This window comes from Heterocephalus glaber, unplaced genomic scaffold (assembly GCF_053883595.1).
Source record: "Heterocephalus glaber isolate CG9 unplaced genomic scaffold, H.glaber_assembly_v1.0 deba00000122, whole genome shotgun sequence".
NCBI classification, from domain to species: Eukaryota; Metazoa; Chordata; class Mammalia; order Rodentia; family Bathyergidae; genus Heterocephalus; species Heterocephalus glaber.
The window spans coordinates 63,877,636-63,891,670 of record NW_028258138.1 but is presented as its reverse complement, the minus strand read 5'-3'; the positions used below and the strand labels follow the sequence as shown (position 1 = coordinate 63,891,670).

At 35.4% G+C, this 14,035-nt stretch overlaps 1 protein-coding gene across 8 annotated transcripts in view; it reads left to right on the top strand.

The window, feature by feature from the left end:
- Positions 1 to 14,035, top strand: part of Ccdc191 (coiled-coil domain containing 191) — a 94,507-nt gene that overhangs the window by 57,177 nt on the left and 23,295 nt on the right. The window lies entirely within an intron of this gene.

Here is a 14,035-nt window from a genome sequence, read left to right as displayed (position 1 = left end):
TGTTTTGTGGCTGCTTCATTCATTTCTTCATCTCCATGAGCATAAAGGGAGCATTCTAGTGCTGCTCACGGTTGCACTGGCTAGCAATGTGCCCAGAGTACAGCAGGCACTCAGCAAACATGCATCAAATGGTCAATAAGTGAGTGAACAAGGGGACGAAAACACACAGAAGAAATAAGAGAGAAAGCTCTTTCAGTTTTTTCCCCCATTCTAGTTGGGAAGATGAGATCTAAAAGTACACATCTGTGAGAGACAGTGAAATAGAGTATTTACTGTTGTGTGCTGCACTGGACAGAAGAGATCAGAAAGTCACAGAAAGCAGATGCAGGACGATTTTGGAGAAATTAGAGGCATTTTCTTCCTTTTCTAAGACCATCTAAGAAATCTCTAAAAACACTTGTTTCTTCCCTTAAAAACTATGGTGAGGGGGGCCGGGGATTTAGCTCAGTGGTTCTTGTGCCTGCCTCGCAAGCGCCAAGGTCCCGAGTTCGATCCCGGTACCAAAAAAAAAGAAAAAACTGTGGTGAGGGAAGCTGGTTATGGTGGTGCACACCTGTAATCCCAGCTTTTGGGAGGCTGAGGCAGGAGGATTGCTGCAAATTAGAGGACAGCCTGGGCTACATAGTGAGTTCCAGGCCAGCCTAAACCACATAGTGAGGCTCTATCTCAAAAAACCAAACCAAACCAAGCAAAAACAAACTGGTTTTCCAACACATGTTTATGTAAGCCTAGTGGTTTCTGAGATAGCTGAGATGTTTTGAGAAAGTATACGTTCTGTGGTTAAATAGTTTTTGGAAATGCTAGTTAAGATAAAGTTTAAAATTTCTTTGTTAGTTGACTTCTCAGCACCTTTAACATCCTACCAGATGTTATGAGTCTCCAGAAGAGGGACAGTGTGCTGAGTGGGAACATATATCTCACTCTAGAGTACCAAGTGACACATCACAGAACAGTCTGGAGCCATACTACTGTAAAGCGATGAGGTCATTTTTAAAATGTACAATATAATTTCCCCCTCATATATGTTCATTGTACAAAATTTGAGAAATTCAAAAAAGATAGAAAAATATCTCTGCACTCAGCATTAAGAGTTAACTACTTTTAATATCTTAGTATCTCTACTTCTGATCTTCTGTGCATCTCTTGTTTAATAGGTTGATAATTATGTCTATGTAAGTATATATAGTTTTTAAACTTTTTAAATTTAAGATTCTTTCATGAGTTATTCAGATTCACTTGTCATTTAGATTTTGTCAAGGCATTTTAATTTATAAGTAGGATGTCATTTTTTAAAAGGTAAAATTTATTTTGGAATAATTTAGATTTACAGAAAAATTGTAAAGGCAGTACAGAGTTTCCATATACCCCACATTATATTTGCCTCCCCAATCTTATTGTTTTCTATTACCAGGGTTAATTTGTTAAGCCTAAGAAATCAACATTACTGCATTGCTATTAGCTGGAATCATTATTTTGATCTCACCAGTTTTCCCATTAATTTTCAAGATCTAATTCAGGTACTACATTCCATGTAGCTATCATATCTCCTTAGTGTTTTCCTGTCTGTGACATTTTCTCAATCTTTCCTTGTTTGTCATGGCTTTTTGTTGTTATTGTTGAAGATTTTGACAATTTTGAGGCTTGCTAGTCAGGTTCTCTATAGATTATCCCTTGTTTTGTGTTTGTCTCTTTTTCTTTAATTATTCTAAGATAGTGTGGTTTTTATGGAAGAATGACAGCAAGGTGAACTGCCATCCTAATCATATCATAGCAGAGGATGCGGGACATCACGATGACTTATCTCTAGTGATGTTAACCTTGCTGACTTGGGTTAGGCAGTGCTTGACAAATTTTTCCACTGTGAAGTTATTATTTTCCCTTTCCATGCTCTATCCTTTGGGAGTAGCTCATTAAGTCCAATGTATTCTCAAGGTAGGAAGAAGGGAAAATTAAGCTCCACGTCCTAAAGGGAGGAATATCTACATACATTATCTAGAATTCTTCTGTGAGGAAGGTTTGTTTCCCCACTTCTGCTTATTTATGTATATAAGTATGGATTCACATATATTTATTTTATCCTTTGAGTGATAAAAATACTGTTAATTATTTTGTTGCTCAAATCATTCTGACTTTTGGCAGCTTTGGAAGCTCTTTTAGGTTCACTCCTATGTTCGTTCGACATGCCTGCATCCTTCTGTATTGTTTAAGCACCTTACTTTCTGTTGCTGTTAATTTTTTGTTTTCACTGCCCCAGCCCTAGAATCAACCATTTCTCCAAGGTTCCTTAGTTCTAAATGGAGTTTGGGAAACAAAATCCTGGCACTGAGGGTACTAATTGCTTCTAGGGTGTCACTGATTTCAGGACCTCAACAGGTACAGGTAGGTAATTTACAAATGTGCATACAAAAGCATGCATACACACCTAACTATAACCATTTATCTATGCATATATAAATATGGGTATGGACAGCTTTTATAGGAGCTATGGAAAGCTAAACATGAGTGTTCATACTGGTATCTCTAGCTATAATCCAGCACAAGAGGATATATTCTATCCTTCCCTTTTTGTTTATTTGTAAATTTCCTCTCTGACAGTGTGAAACCTGGCTCCCACAAGCCACCATCTATTTACTTATTTGTTCAATTCCAGTATAGCTCTAAAGCAGTTTCAGAACTGTTAACCCACTTTTCCATGAGAAAAAAATATACCGATTAGACTTTAATGTTTATATTCAGTAACCTTACAGTTTTTTGTTCTTTGTTTTTTTGGTACCGGGGATTCAACTCAGGACCTTGCCCTTGTGAGGCAGGAGGCAGAACTACTGAGCTAAATCCCCAGCCCAACCTAACAGTTTTAATCTTGCAGTTTCCATTAGAACTCGACTTTCCAATGTTACTAAGGTCAGCTCTTATTTTTCTCCATCTTTGAGTGTAGTTATATAATTTGTTTTTAATATAATTATATTCATTTGCCATAGGGTACATTGTATCTTGGAATCCTTGACATCCTGCTTGATTTTGTGTGGTTGTTTGCCTATTAAAGTCCACCCTACGTGATGTACAGTGCTATCCAGAGTTACCTATCTGCCTACCAATATATTATACAAAGCAGTGCCTTCAAGTTAAAATTCCCCTGTACATCCCTTTCACAATGAACCACTTTCCCCAGCCTCTAAACCCTAGTAAACACTGATTTGTTTTCCCTCTATTTTTCTTACCTTTTCCAGAATGCTATATGAATGGACTAATATAAAATGACTTCTTTCATTAGTAAAATATTTATAATTGATCCATGTTGTTACATAAATTAAAATCTCCATTCTTTTTATTGCCAAATAGTATTCCAATAGAATTTCATCTGGATATGCCAGAGAGTACATTTTTTTTGGTACCGGGCATTGAACTCAGGACCTTGCAATTGCGAGGCAGGAACCGGAACCACTGAGCTAAATCCCTGGCCCTGGATATGCCAGAATTATCTGTTCTTCTGTTGATATTGTATCCAGTTTTTAGCAATTATGAATAAAACTGCTAGAAACATCAAATACCGTGTGATTGGTAGGTAGTATGGTAAGTTTGTTTAACTTTATGGGTAAAAGCCACATTCTCTTCCAGAATGTCTATACCATTTTGTATTCCCACTAACCATGAATGAAAGTTCCTTTGTTTCAAATCCTCATCAGCATTTGTTATTGTTAGGGTTTTTGGGTTTTGTACATTCTGTCCTCTGTGTAATAATATCTCATTTTTAGTGTTAATTTGCATTTCCCTTACAACATATAATATTAAGTATCTTTTCACATGTTTACTTGTCTTCTATATATCTTCTGTGATGAAGTATTGGTTCATATTCTTTGCCTATTTTTGATTGAGTTTTTTACTTATTTTGGGACTTTAAGAGTTTTTATAGAGTGGTGCCTTGGTTCACAAACTTAATTCTTTTCACAATTCTGGTCACAAACTAAATTGGTTGAGAACTGAATTTTCTTTTTTCTTTTTTTTTTTTTTTTTTGCAGTGCCGGGGATTGAATTCAGGACCTTGCACTTGCGAGGCAGGCATGGTGCCACTGAGCTAAATCCCTGGCAAGAACAGAATTTTCATAACCAATTCGATTTGCGACCAGAATAGTGGAAAGAATTAAGTTTGTGAACTGAGGTACCACCGTATTTTCTAGACCAAGTCCTGTATTACTGCGTAACTTGTAAATATTTTCTCCCAGTCTAAAGTTTTTTTCATAATTCACTTAACAGTGCCTCACAGGAAGTTTTTTAATTTTGATAAAGTCCAATTTATCAATTTTTTCTTTCATGGATAGTATTTTTTGGTGATGTATCCAAAAACTAATCACCAAACCCAAGGTCAATCAGATTTTCTATTATATTTTCTTCAGGAGGTTTTATAGTTTTACACTTTACATTTAGGTGTGTGGTTTATTTGGAGTTAATTCTTGTTTAAGGCACAAAGTATGTGTCGAGTTCATGTTTTAAATATAGATAGCCAGTTTTTCCGGTGTCATTTGTTAGAAACTATCTTTTCTGCATTGAATTACTGTTATACTTTGGTCAAAAATTAGATATATGAATCAATACTCTATTTGTAGGAGTCTATTTCTGGGGTGTCTACTCTGTTCTATTGATCTTTATGTCTATCCCTTTGCCAGAACTAAAATGTCTTTGATTGCTGTGAGTTTATATCCAATGTCAATTCTCCCACTCTTTTTTTTTTGAGTCTATTTTAGCTATTCTGTTTCCTTTGCCTTTCTGTATACATTTTAGACTAATGTTGATATGTACAAAGAAAACCCTAAGATTTTCATTGGCATTGTATTAAATCTACAGATCAAATTAGGAAGAATGGAAACTTAACAACATTGAGTCTTTAATTTATGAGCACAGTATATACCTCTATCTATTTATTTATTGTGTATCTTGATTGAGGTATAATTGCAAAATTAAAATTGTACTTACTAAGTTTTACAGCATGAAGTTTTAATATACATGTATCCTATGGAAGAATTACACCATGCTAAGTAACATATCACCTTACATATATTTATTTGTGTAGTGAGAACACTTAGGATTTATTCTCTCTGAATAAATTTCAAGTATGCAGTACATTATTTGTTTTTATTTCTTTTTATTTGAGGCAGGGTCTTCCTATGTATTTCACGATGATCTTGAACTTAGTATGTATCCCAGGCTGGCCTTGAACTCATAGTGATACTCCTGCCTCAGCCTCCTATGTTCTGGGATTACAGGCATGCACCACTACACCCAGCTATACAATACATTATTAATAATATAGTCACCACAACACTGTTCATTAGATCTCCAGGACTTATACATCTTACAACTGATTAATATCTCCCTATTTCCCCCACCCTACAACCCTGGTAACCACCTTTCTATTCTATTTCTATGAGTTTGACTTTTACATCCCATATATGAGTGAGATCATTTGTCTTTTTGTGTCTGACTTGTTTTACTTAGCATAATGCCTCACAGATTTATCCATGCTTTTTGCAAGTGGCAAGATTTCCTTTTTAAAGTCTGGATAAGATTTCTGTGTGTGTGTGTGTGTGTGTGTGTGTACCACATTTTCTTTATCCATTCACCTGATTTATCCACCATCAGACACTTAGGTTGCTTCTATATCTTGGCTGTTGTGAATAATGCTGCAATAAATATGGAGTGCACATATTTTTCAACGTAGTAATTTTATTTCCTTTGAATCTATACCCAAAAAATGGGATTGCTGGATTTTATGGTAGTTCTGTTTCTAATATTTTGTTGAACCTCTACACTGTTTTCACTTGTTTATTTTTGTTTTTGTTGCCTGGGCAGTTGGTGCTCTATCCAAAACATCATTACCAAGAACAATGTTATGGAGCTTTCCCCCTATGTTTCTTCTAGAATTTTAATATCTCAGGTCTTACATTTAAGTCTTTAATCCATTTTGAGCTTTTTTTTAAATGAATGGTGTAAAAGAAAGGTGCAATTTCAGTTTTTTTGCATGTGAGTATCCAGTTTTTCCAGCACTATTTATTGAAAAGACTAACTTTTCTCCATTGTGTACTCTTGGTATCTTGTTTTGTTTTGTTTTGTTTTGAGAGAGGATCTCCCTGGGTAGCCCAGGCTAGCCTTGAACTTCCTTTGTAGCTCAGGTAAGCCTTTAACTGGTGATCTTCCTGCCTTGGCCTCCCAAGTGCTAGGATTAGAGGTGTTCACCCCCATGCCCAGTATCTTTGTTGATTAATTGACTAAATGTGATTGAATTCATTTCTTTGGCTTGTATATCAATTACTTAGGGTCTTTTGTAGTTCCATATACATTTTAGTATTATTTTGTTTCTGTAGAAAATGCCATTGGAATTTTGATAGGAATTGCATTGAATCTGTAAATAACTTTGTGTGGTATACAAACATTCTGACAATGTTGATTCTTCAGTCCATGAACACAGCATGTCCTTCCATTTGTTTATGACTTCAGTTTCTTCCATCAACACTTCATAGTTTTCAGTGTTCATTTCTTTTCTCTCTTTAGTCAAATTTATCCCTAAATCTTATCTTCTTTTTGATCTTGTAAATGGGAATCTATTTTAATTTCTGTTTTGAATAGTGTGTTTCTACTTAACTGACTTTTGTATATTGATTTTGTATTCTGAAGCTTTTCCAAATTTGTTATTCTAGTTGACTGTTTAGAATTTTCTATTTGTAAAATTCATGTCATCTCAAACAGAAATGTTATTTTGCCATTGCTAATTTTAAAGCTTTCTTTTTCTTTTTCTTGCCTAATTTCTCTGGCTAAGCCGAGTTGTACTATGTTGAATAGAAGTAGCAAGAGTGATAAGGGTGTGGTAATGCACACCTGTAATCCCAGCATTCATCAGGCTGACAGGGATATTGCTGTGAATCTGAGGCCAGCCTGGGCTACATAGTGTGTTCAAGACCAGCCTGGACTACATAGTGAGACCCTGTTTCAAAAACTAAAGAAATAAAAATAAAAAGAATTAGCAAGAGAATTTTGTCTTGTTCCTAATCTTAGAGGAAAAGGTTTCAGCTTTTTAATCATTGAGCATGATATTTGCAATGGGTTTTTCACATGTGGCCTTTATTGTATATTCATTTTCTACCTAATTTATTGAGAGTTTCTGTCATGAAAGGATGTTGAATTTTATCGAATGATTTTCTCCATCTATTGATATGGTCATGTGATTTTTGTCCTTTAATAATGTTAATGTGCTATATTACATTATTGATTTATATATGTTGAATGTCTTTGCATTCAGGGGACAAATCCCACTTGTGCGTGGTGTGGGTTGTCTTTAATGTGCTCTGGAACTTCGTTTGCTATTATTTTGTAGACTTTATATCTATGTTCAGCCTATAGTTTTATTTTCGTCTAGCATCCTTGTTTGGCTTTGGTATCAGTGTAATGGCGACTTTAAAATGAATTTGGAAGTGTGCTTTCCGGTTCAATTTTTTGGAAGAGTTTGAGAAAAATCGGTATTAATGCTTAAATGTTTAGTAGAAACATTGATGCCATCAGGTTCTGGGCTTTCTTTGGGAGATTTTTAAAAGATTATTGATTCAGTCTCCTTGTTTGTTCCTGGTCGGGTTTTCCAGGTGGATTGTCTCAGGAGTCTGGAGGAGGGGAGAAAGAATTGAGCCCCACGGCAGTGTCACAGCTGGGCGCTCACTCACCATGCTCTTACTCTTCTCCGTGAGAGACCACAGGCTGTGAGAGCCTCTCTTAGCACTCAGCTGTCCTACCTTGGGGGAGGTGTCATCCAGGGAGCTTGAAACTGTTCTTTTCCTTCTCGGTGTACCCTCGGTGCACCGAACTCCCTCCCAGACTCCCACAAAGATTCTCTCAGCCATAGGTGATTGTTACTGTCCATGCCTCTGTAGCGGTGTTACGAGTTATGCTCTTAAGCTCCAGTTCTACCACCTTGCTCATGTCCTCTATTTATTTAGCTCTGTGGTTTATTTTGTCACTGTTTTTTATAGTTTCCATAGATCCCATGTATATATTATAGACATACATCTACCTACTTCATTTTGGGTACTATTATAGTTTTTTTTTAATTTCATATTCCATTTATTCATTGCTAATATGTAGAAACAGAATTCATTTTTGTATGTTGACCATAACCTCCAACCCCACTAAACTACTTCCAGGAATTTTATTTTATTTTTTTTTGTAGATGCTTTGGAATTATCTGACATTAAAGGTATTGTTAGTTTTTCTTTTACAACCTTATAGGAAGTCTTTTAGCTAGCTGAATAAGACTTTCTATGAGATCGAATAAGAGTGTTAAGATGGGAAATCCTTGCCTTGTTTCTGATCTTAGAGAGAAAGCACATAGTCCTTCATCATTAAGTATGATACTATTGGTTTTTGATGGATGCCTTTTATTAGATTAAGGAAATTTCCTTTTATTCTTAGATTAATAGTGTTTATTATGCACTTCATTGAAAGCTTTTTCTTTATGGATAGGATCATACAGTTTTCTCCATTTATCTATTAATATGATAAATTACATCTGTTGGGGAGTTGGTACGTGTCATAACACATCTTAATTCTTTTTTCATCCCTTCCCCTGACTTTCCCCTCCCTCCCTCTATGTCTTAGTCCCCTTGATTTTTTTTCTTTTCTTTTTTCTTCTTTACTTTTCTTTCTAGTTTTTGGAGACAGGGTTCACTATGTAGTTCAGCTGACCTTGAGCTCACTATGTGGCCCAGGCTGGCCTTGACCTCAAAGCAGTCCTCCTGCCTCAGCCTCGGGAGCACTGGGATTACAGGCAAGTGCCACCACGCCCAGCTTCCCTTTGATTTTCTAACATAGGATCAGTCTTGCCTTCCTGAGTTGAACCCTACTTGGTCATAGTGTATTATCTTTGTATATATTGCTGAATTTGATTTGCTGATATTTTGTTAAGAGTGTTGTATCTGTCCTCATAAAAAATATCTATCTGCAGTTTCTTTTCTTATACTATGTTTGCCTTGTGGTATTAGGATAATGTTAGCCTTCTAAAATAAATTAGGAAGTGTTTCCTTTTCTATGATAATATTCTAAGGTAATATAATAAGTTGTTATTATTTCTTCCTTAAATGTTTGGTAGAATTAGCTGATGAAACTGTCTGGGCCTGGAGTTTTCTTTTTTTAGGAGATTTTTAAAGACATATTTTGTGTCTTTAAGACATAATGTCTATTTGGGTTTTGTTTTTCTTCTTGAGTGAACCTAGGCAGTATGTATATTTCAGGTAACTGGAACATTTTACCCAAATTTTTGTGTTTCTTGGAGTAGAGTTGATATTATTTTATGACTTTTTTTGGTACCAGGGATGGAACTCGGGTCCTTGCGCTTGTACAGCAGGCGGCAAAACCACTGAGCTAAATCCCCGGCCCTATTTTATGACTCTTTTAATGCCTGTGGGATCACTGTGATGTCCTTGAGTTCTGAAATAGTAACTTGTATCTTTTATCCTTTTCTTTGGCTTGCCTGAATATGTTTCTCAATTTTATTTCTTAAAAAAACTTTTGGTTTCATTGATTTTTTTTTTTTTTGCTGTTATTGTTTTCCTGTTTTCAATTTCATTTAGCTCTACTCTAATTTTTGTCATTTTCTTCTTTCTGCTTACTCAAAATTTTGTCATTTCTCTAGTTTCCTCAGGTGGACACTTAAATTTTTTTATTTCAGATCTTTCTCCTTTTCCTAGTATATGCATTATGCTATTAATTTTCCTTTGAGTACTCTTTTACTCACATTACATACATTATATATTTATTTAGTTTAAAATATGTTTAATTTCCCTTGAGACTTCTTCTTTGAGCCACTGGTTATTTAGAAATGTATTACTTTCTGTTGAATTATACTTAATCAGTCCAAGAATGTACATTGTATGAAATTTTAAAGTTTTGCTTTATGGCCCATGATATGGTCTATCTTGGAGAATGTTCCATGTGTACTTGAGAGGAGTATATATTATTATTATGCTGTTGTTGGTCTGCTTTATAAATATCAGTTGTCTTAGTTACATTCTCATTGCTGACACACAATACCCAACATCCACAACTTAAAGGAAAAGAGATTTATTTTGGTTCACACTTTAGTCCATAGTCAGCCAGCTCCAAGGTACGACAGCATGGTACAGGGACATGGTAGAAGAATAGCTGCTCACCTCATGGTAGGAAACAGTCAAAGGAGGAGCCAGGAAGGGAGACAGATGCTTCCAGGTCATATCAACAGTGACCCATCTTTTCCACCTGGACCCGACCCCCTAAAAGTAAGTCAGCTATAATCCTCCATAATCCAGTCATCTTTCAACAGCCTCACCTATGAGCACGTGAGGCTCTAAGGGGGCATCTAGATATAAGCCATGCTGGGGATAGTAGTGCACACCTATAATCCCAGCACTCCAGAGGCTGAAGCAGGAGGATCACTTCGAGTTCAAGGCCAGACTGGGCTGCACAGCAAGATGCAACCCCCCCCCCCCCGCCTCCAAAAAAGATAGATATAAACCATAGCATCATTTAAGGCACTGCTTGATTGTGTTGTTGGTAGATTGGATCAAGAAACAAACCCAGTAATACACAGTATACGAGAAACAGATTTAATTCAAAAAAAAATTCACAGATAAAAACTTAAAGAATGAAAAACAATATTCCATGCAAATGAGAACCTGGAACAAAGGAAGAGTAGCTATCCTAATTTCAAAGTGGATTTCAAGCTAAAACTGAGCAGAAGAGACAAAGATCACTACATATTGGTTAAGGGAAAAATTCAACAGGGAGAGACAACAATTATAAACATATACACATCAAATAGAAGCATACTCAGCTTCATAAAACAACACTAATAGACATGAAAAATCAAAACCTCATTGTCACAAATGCACAGATCAAGTAGACAAAAAAATCAACAAAGAAATATAGTTGAATCAAAGCTTCAAATATATGGACTTACCAGATGTCTACAGGGTGTTCCATCCAACAGAATACACATTCTCAGCACCACATGGAATTTTCTCTAAAATAGACCACATACTAGCCCATAAAGCATGCTTAAGTAAATGCAAAAGAATTGAAATTATCCCATCCATACTATCAGATCATAGTGCGATGAAACTAGAAATGAATGGCAAAAGAAACTACAAATTTGTTGACTTTTACTGTTATATCTTATGCAATTAGGGCTTTGTTCAGAAAGTCTTTGCCTACACCTATGTCTTCAAGAGTTTTACCTATTTTATCTTCCAGAGGATTGTTTCTGTGCTAATGTTTAGATCTTTGATTCATTTTTATTTTAGTCTAGTGTATGGCGGGAGATATAAGAGTCTACATTCAACCTTCAGCCATATGAATTTTAGGAGTGCTTTCTCCAGTTCTGAACAGAATGTTATTAGTATTTTGATTGCAATTATGTTAAATCTGCATAACAGTTTTGGAAGTATGGCCATTTTCACTATATTGATTCTGCCTATCGAGGAACAGGGGATATCTTTCCATTTTCTGATATCTTCTTCTATCTCCTTTTTGAAGTACTATAGTTTTCATTGTAGAGGTCTTTCACTTCCTTGGTTAGGTTAACTCTTAAGTATTTCTTTTTTCTCGATGCTATTGTGAAAGGTACTGTTTCCCTAATTCCCCTCAGAGAGTTTCTAATTAGTTTACAGGAACACTAATGATTTTTGAGTATTGACTTTGTATCCTGCCACACTGCCAAATTTGGATATTAGTTCTAGGAGTCTTTTGGTGGAGTTTTTAGGGTCTTCTATGTAGAGAATCATGTCATAAGTAAATAATGATAATTTAACTTCTTCCGTCCCTATCCATATTTATTTCTTTTGCTTGTCTTACTACTCTATTTATATTGTTTTTTTAGTTTCAATTTTGTTAATTTTTGCCCTGACCTTTATAATTCCCTTCCTTGTATTAGCTTTAGGTTTGGATTTCTTTTGTTTTCCTAGGACCCTGAGGTGCATCATTAGGTTGTTTGAGCTTCCTGTATTTTTCTGATATGGAGATTCACTGCTATGAACTTCCCTCTTAGTGCTACTTTCATTGCATATCATAGGTCCAAGTATGTCATACTGGCATAATCATTTGATTATAGAAGCTGTCAAATTTCTTCTTTAATTTCACCTGTGACCCACTGATCATTCAAGAGAGTATTATTTAATTTCATTGTTTTTGCATAGTTCATATGGTTTCTTTTGCAATTGATTTCTAGTTTCATTACACTATGATTTGATAATATGCATGGGATAATTTCATTTCTTTTTTTCACAGTTTACCTACTTTTTTAATTAATTTTTTTCGTTCATTTTAGGTATACAATATAATGACATTCATCATTGGAAATTTGCACCTTTACATAATCTCTCTTGATTCTTATTTCTTCCCCATTCCCCTGCCCTCCCTTCAACCCCTCCATCTCTCCCTATTTACAGACTTGGTTTCCGTTTTTTCATTTTCTCATATTAATTCCCTTCCCTTCTTTCCTTTCCCCTACCCTTCCCACTTCCCCTTTCCTTTTGCCTCTTTTCTTCCCATTTCACATTATCTTTTTCAGCGGGGGGTAGATACAGGGATTGAACTCAGGACCTTGCACTTGCAAGGCAGGCCCTGGAAACACTGAGCTAAATTCCCAGGCCTCACATTATCTATTATACCTTGTAGTCCTTATTTACACTTTCAGTTTCTTACACTAGAGAAACTATTCAGTATTTACACGTGTGTCCTATTTATTTAAGTTAAGAGTATCACCTCGATGTCCATCCATTTGGCTATAAATATCTCTAATTTCTCATTTTTTATGGCTGAGTAGTACTCCATTTTATTAAAAAACCACATTTTCTTTATCCAGTCTCCAGTTGATGGGCAATTGGGCTGTTTCCAAGCTTTAGCTATTATAAACTGTGCTGCTATGAACATGGGTACACATATATCGTTATGGTATGATTCTTTTAATTCTTTTGGGAAGATACCCAGCAGAGAAATAACTAACTGGGTAAATTGGGACCTCTAGTCCTAGTTCTTTGAGGTATCTCCATATGGATTTCCATAGTGGTTGCACCAGTCTGTACTCCCACCAATAGTAGAGAAGGGTTCCTTTTTCCCTACAGCCCAACCAGGATTTATTATTGGATGATTTCATGATAGCAGCCATTCTTTCTGGGGTGAGGTGGAATGTCAGCATTGTTTTCATTTGGATCTCTTGAATGACCAGTGATGTTAAACATTTTTTTATATGTTTATTTGTCATTTCTACTTCTTTGTCTGAGAAATATCTGTTCATTTCAGATGCCCATTTTTGGATTGGGTCTTTAAATTTGGGAGGTCTGATTTTTTTAAAGTTCTTTATATATTCCAGAGAGTAGATCTTTGTCTAAGGAACAGGTGGTAAAAAAAAATTTTTTTTTCACACATTGTTGGTGGTTTCTTTTGCAGTGCAGAAGCTTTTTTTTTTCCCCATTACGTTTATTGGTACATTTTTGGTATAAAATACAGTTACATTCATCATTGGGATCTTGTACCTTTACATGAGTATCTTGGTTCTTATTTTTTTTCCCCTTCCCCTGCCCTCCCTTCACCCCCTCCACCCTTCCCTATTTGCAAAGACTTTGTTTCCATTTTTTTCCTTTTCTCATATTTTTTCTTTTCCCTTCTTTCCTTTCCCCTACCCCTCCCACTTCCCCTACTCCTTTAGACCTTTTCTTCCTATTACACAATATCAATAATACATTTTTAAAATTATAATATCAAGATCTAGAAGACAGTACCACAGATTTTACAGAATTTAAAAGGATATAGAAAGCATATTACAAAAATCTTTTTTGAAATAAATTTGACAACTTCTAAGAAGTACCTTGGAAAACAAAGTAATGAAGCTAACTCTGGAGGAAATATAAAATTTGAATAGCACCTATTAAAGAAAGTATATTCCTAGCTTGAGAACCTACCTATATGACAACAACAGGCTCATATACATTTTAACTGATAAATTATATCAAATATTTAAAGCAGAAAA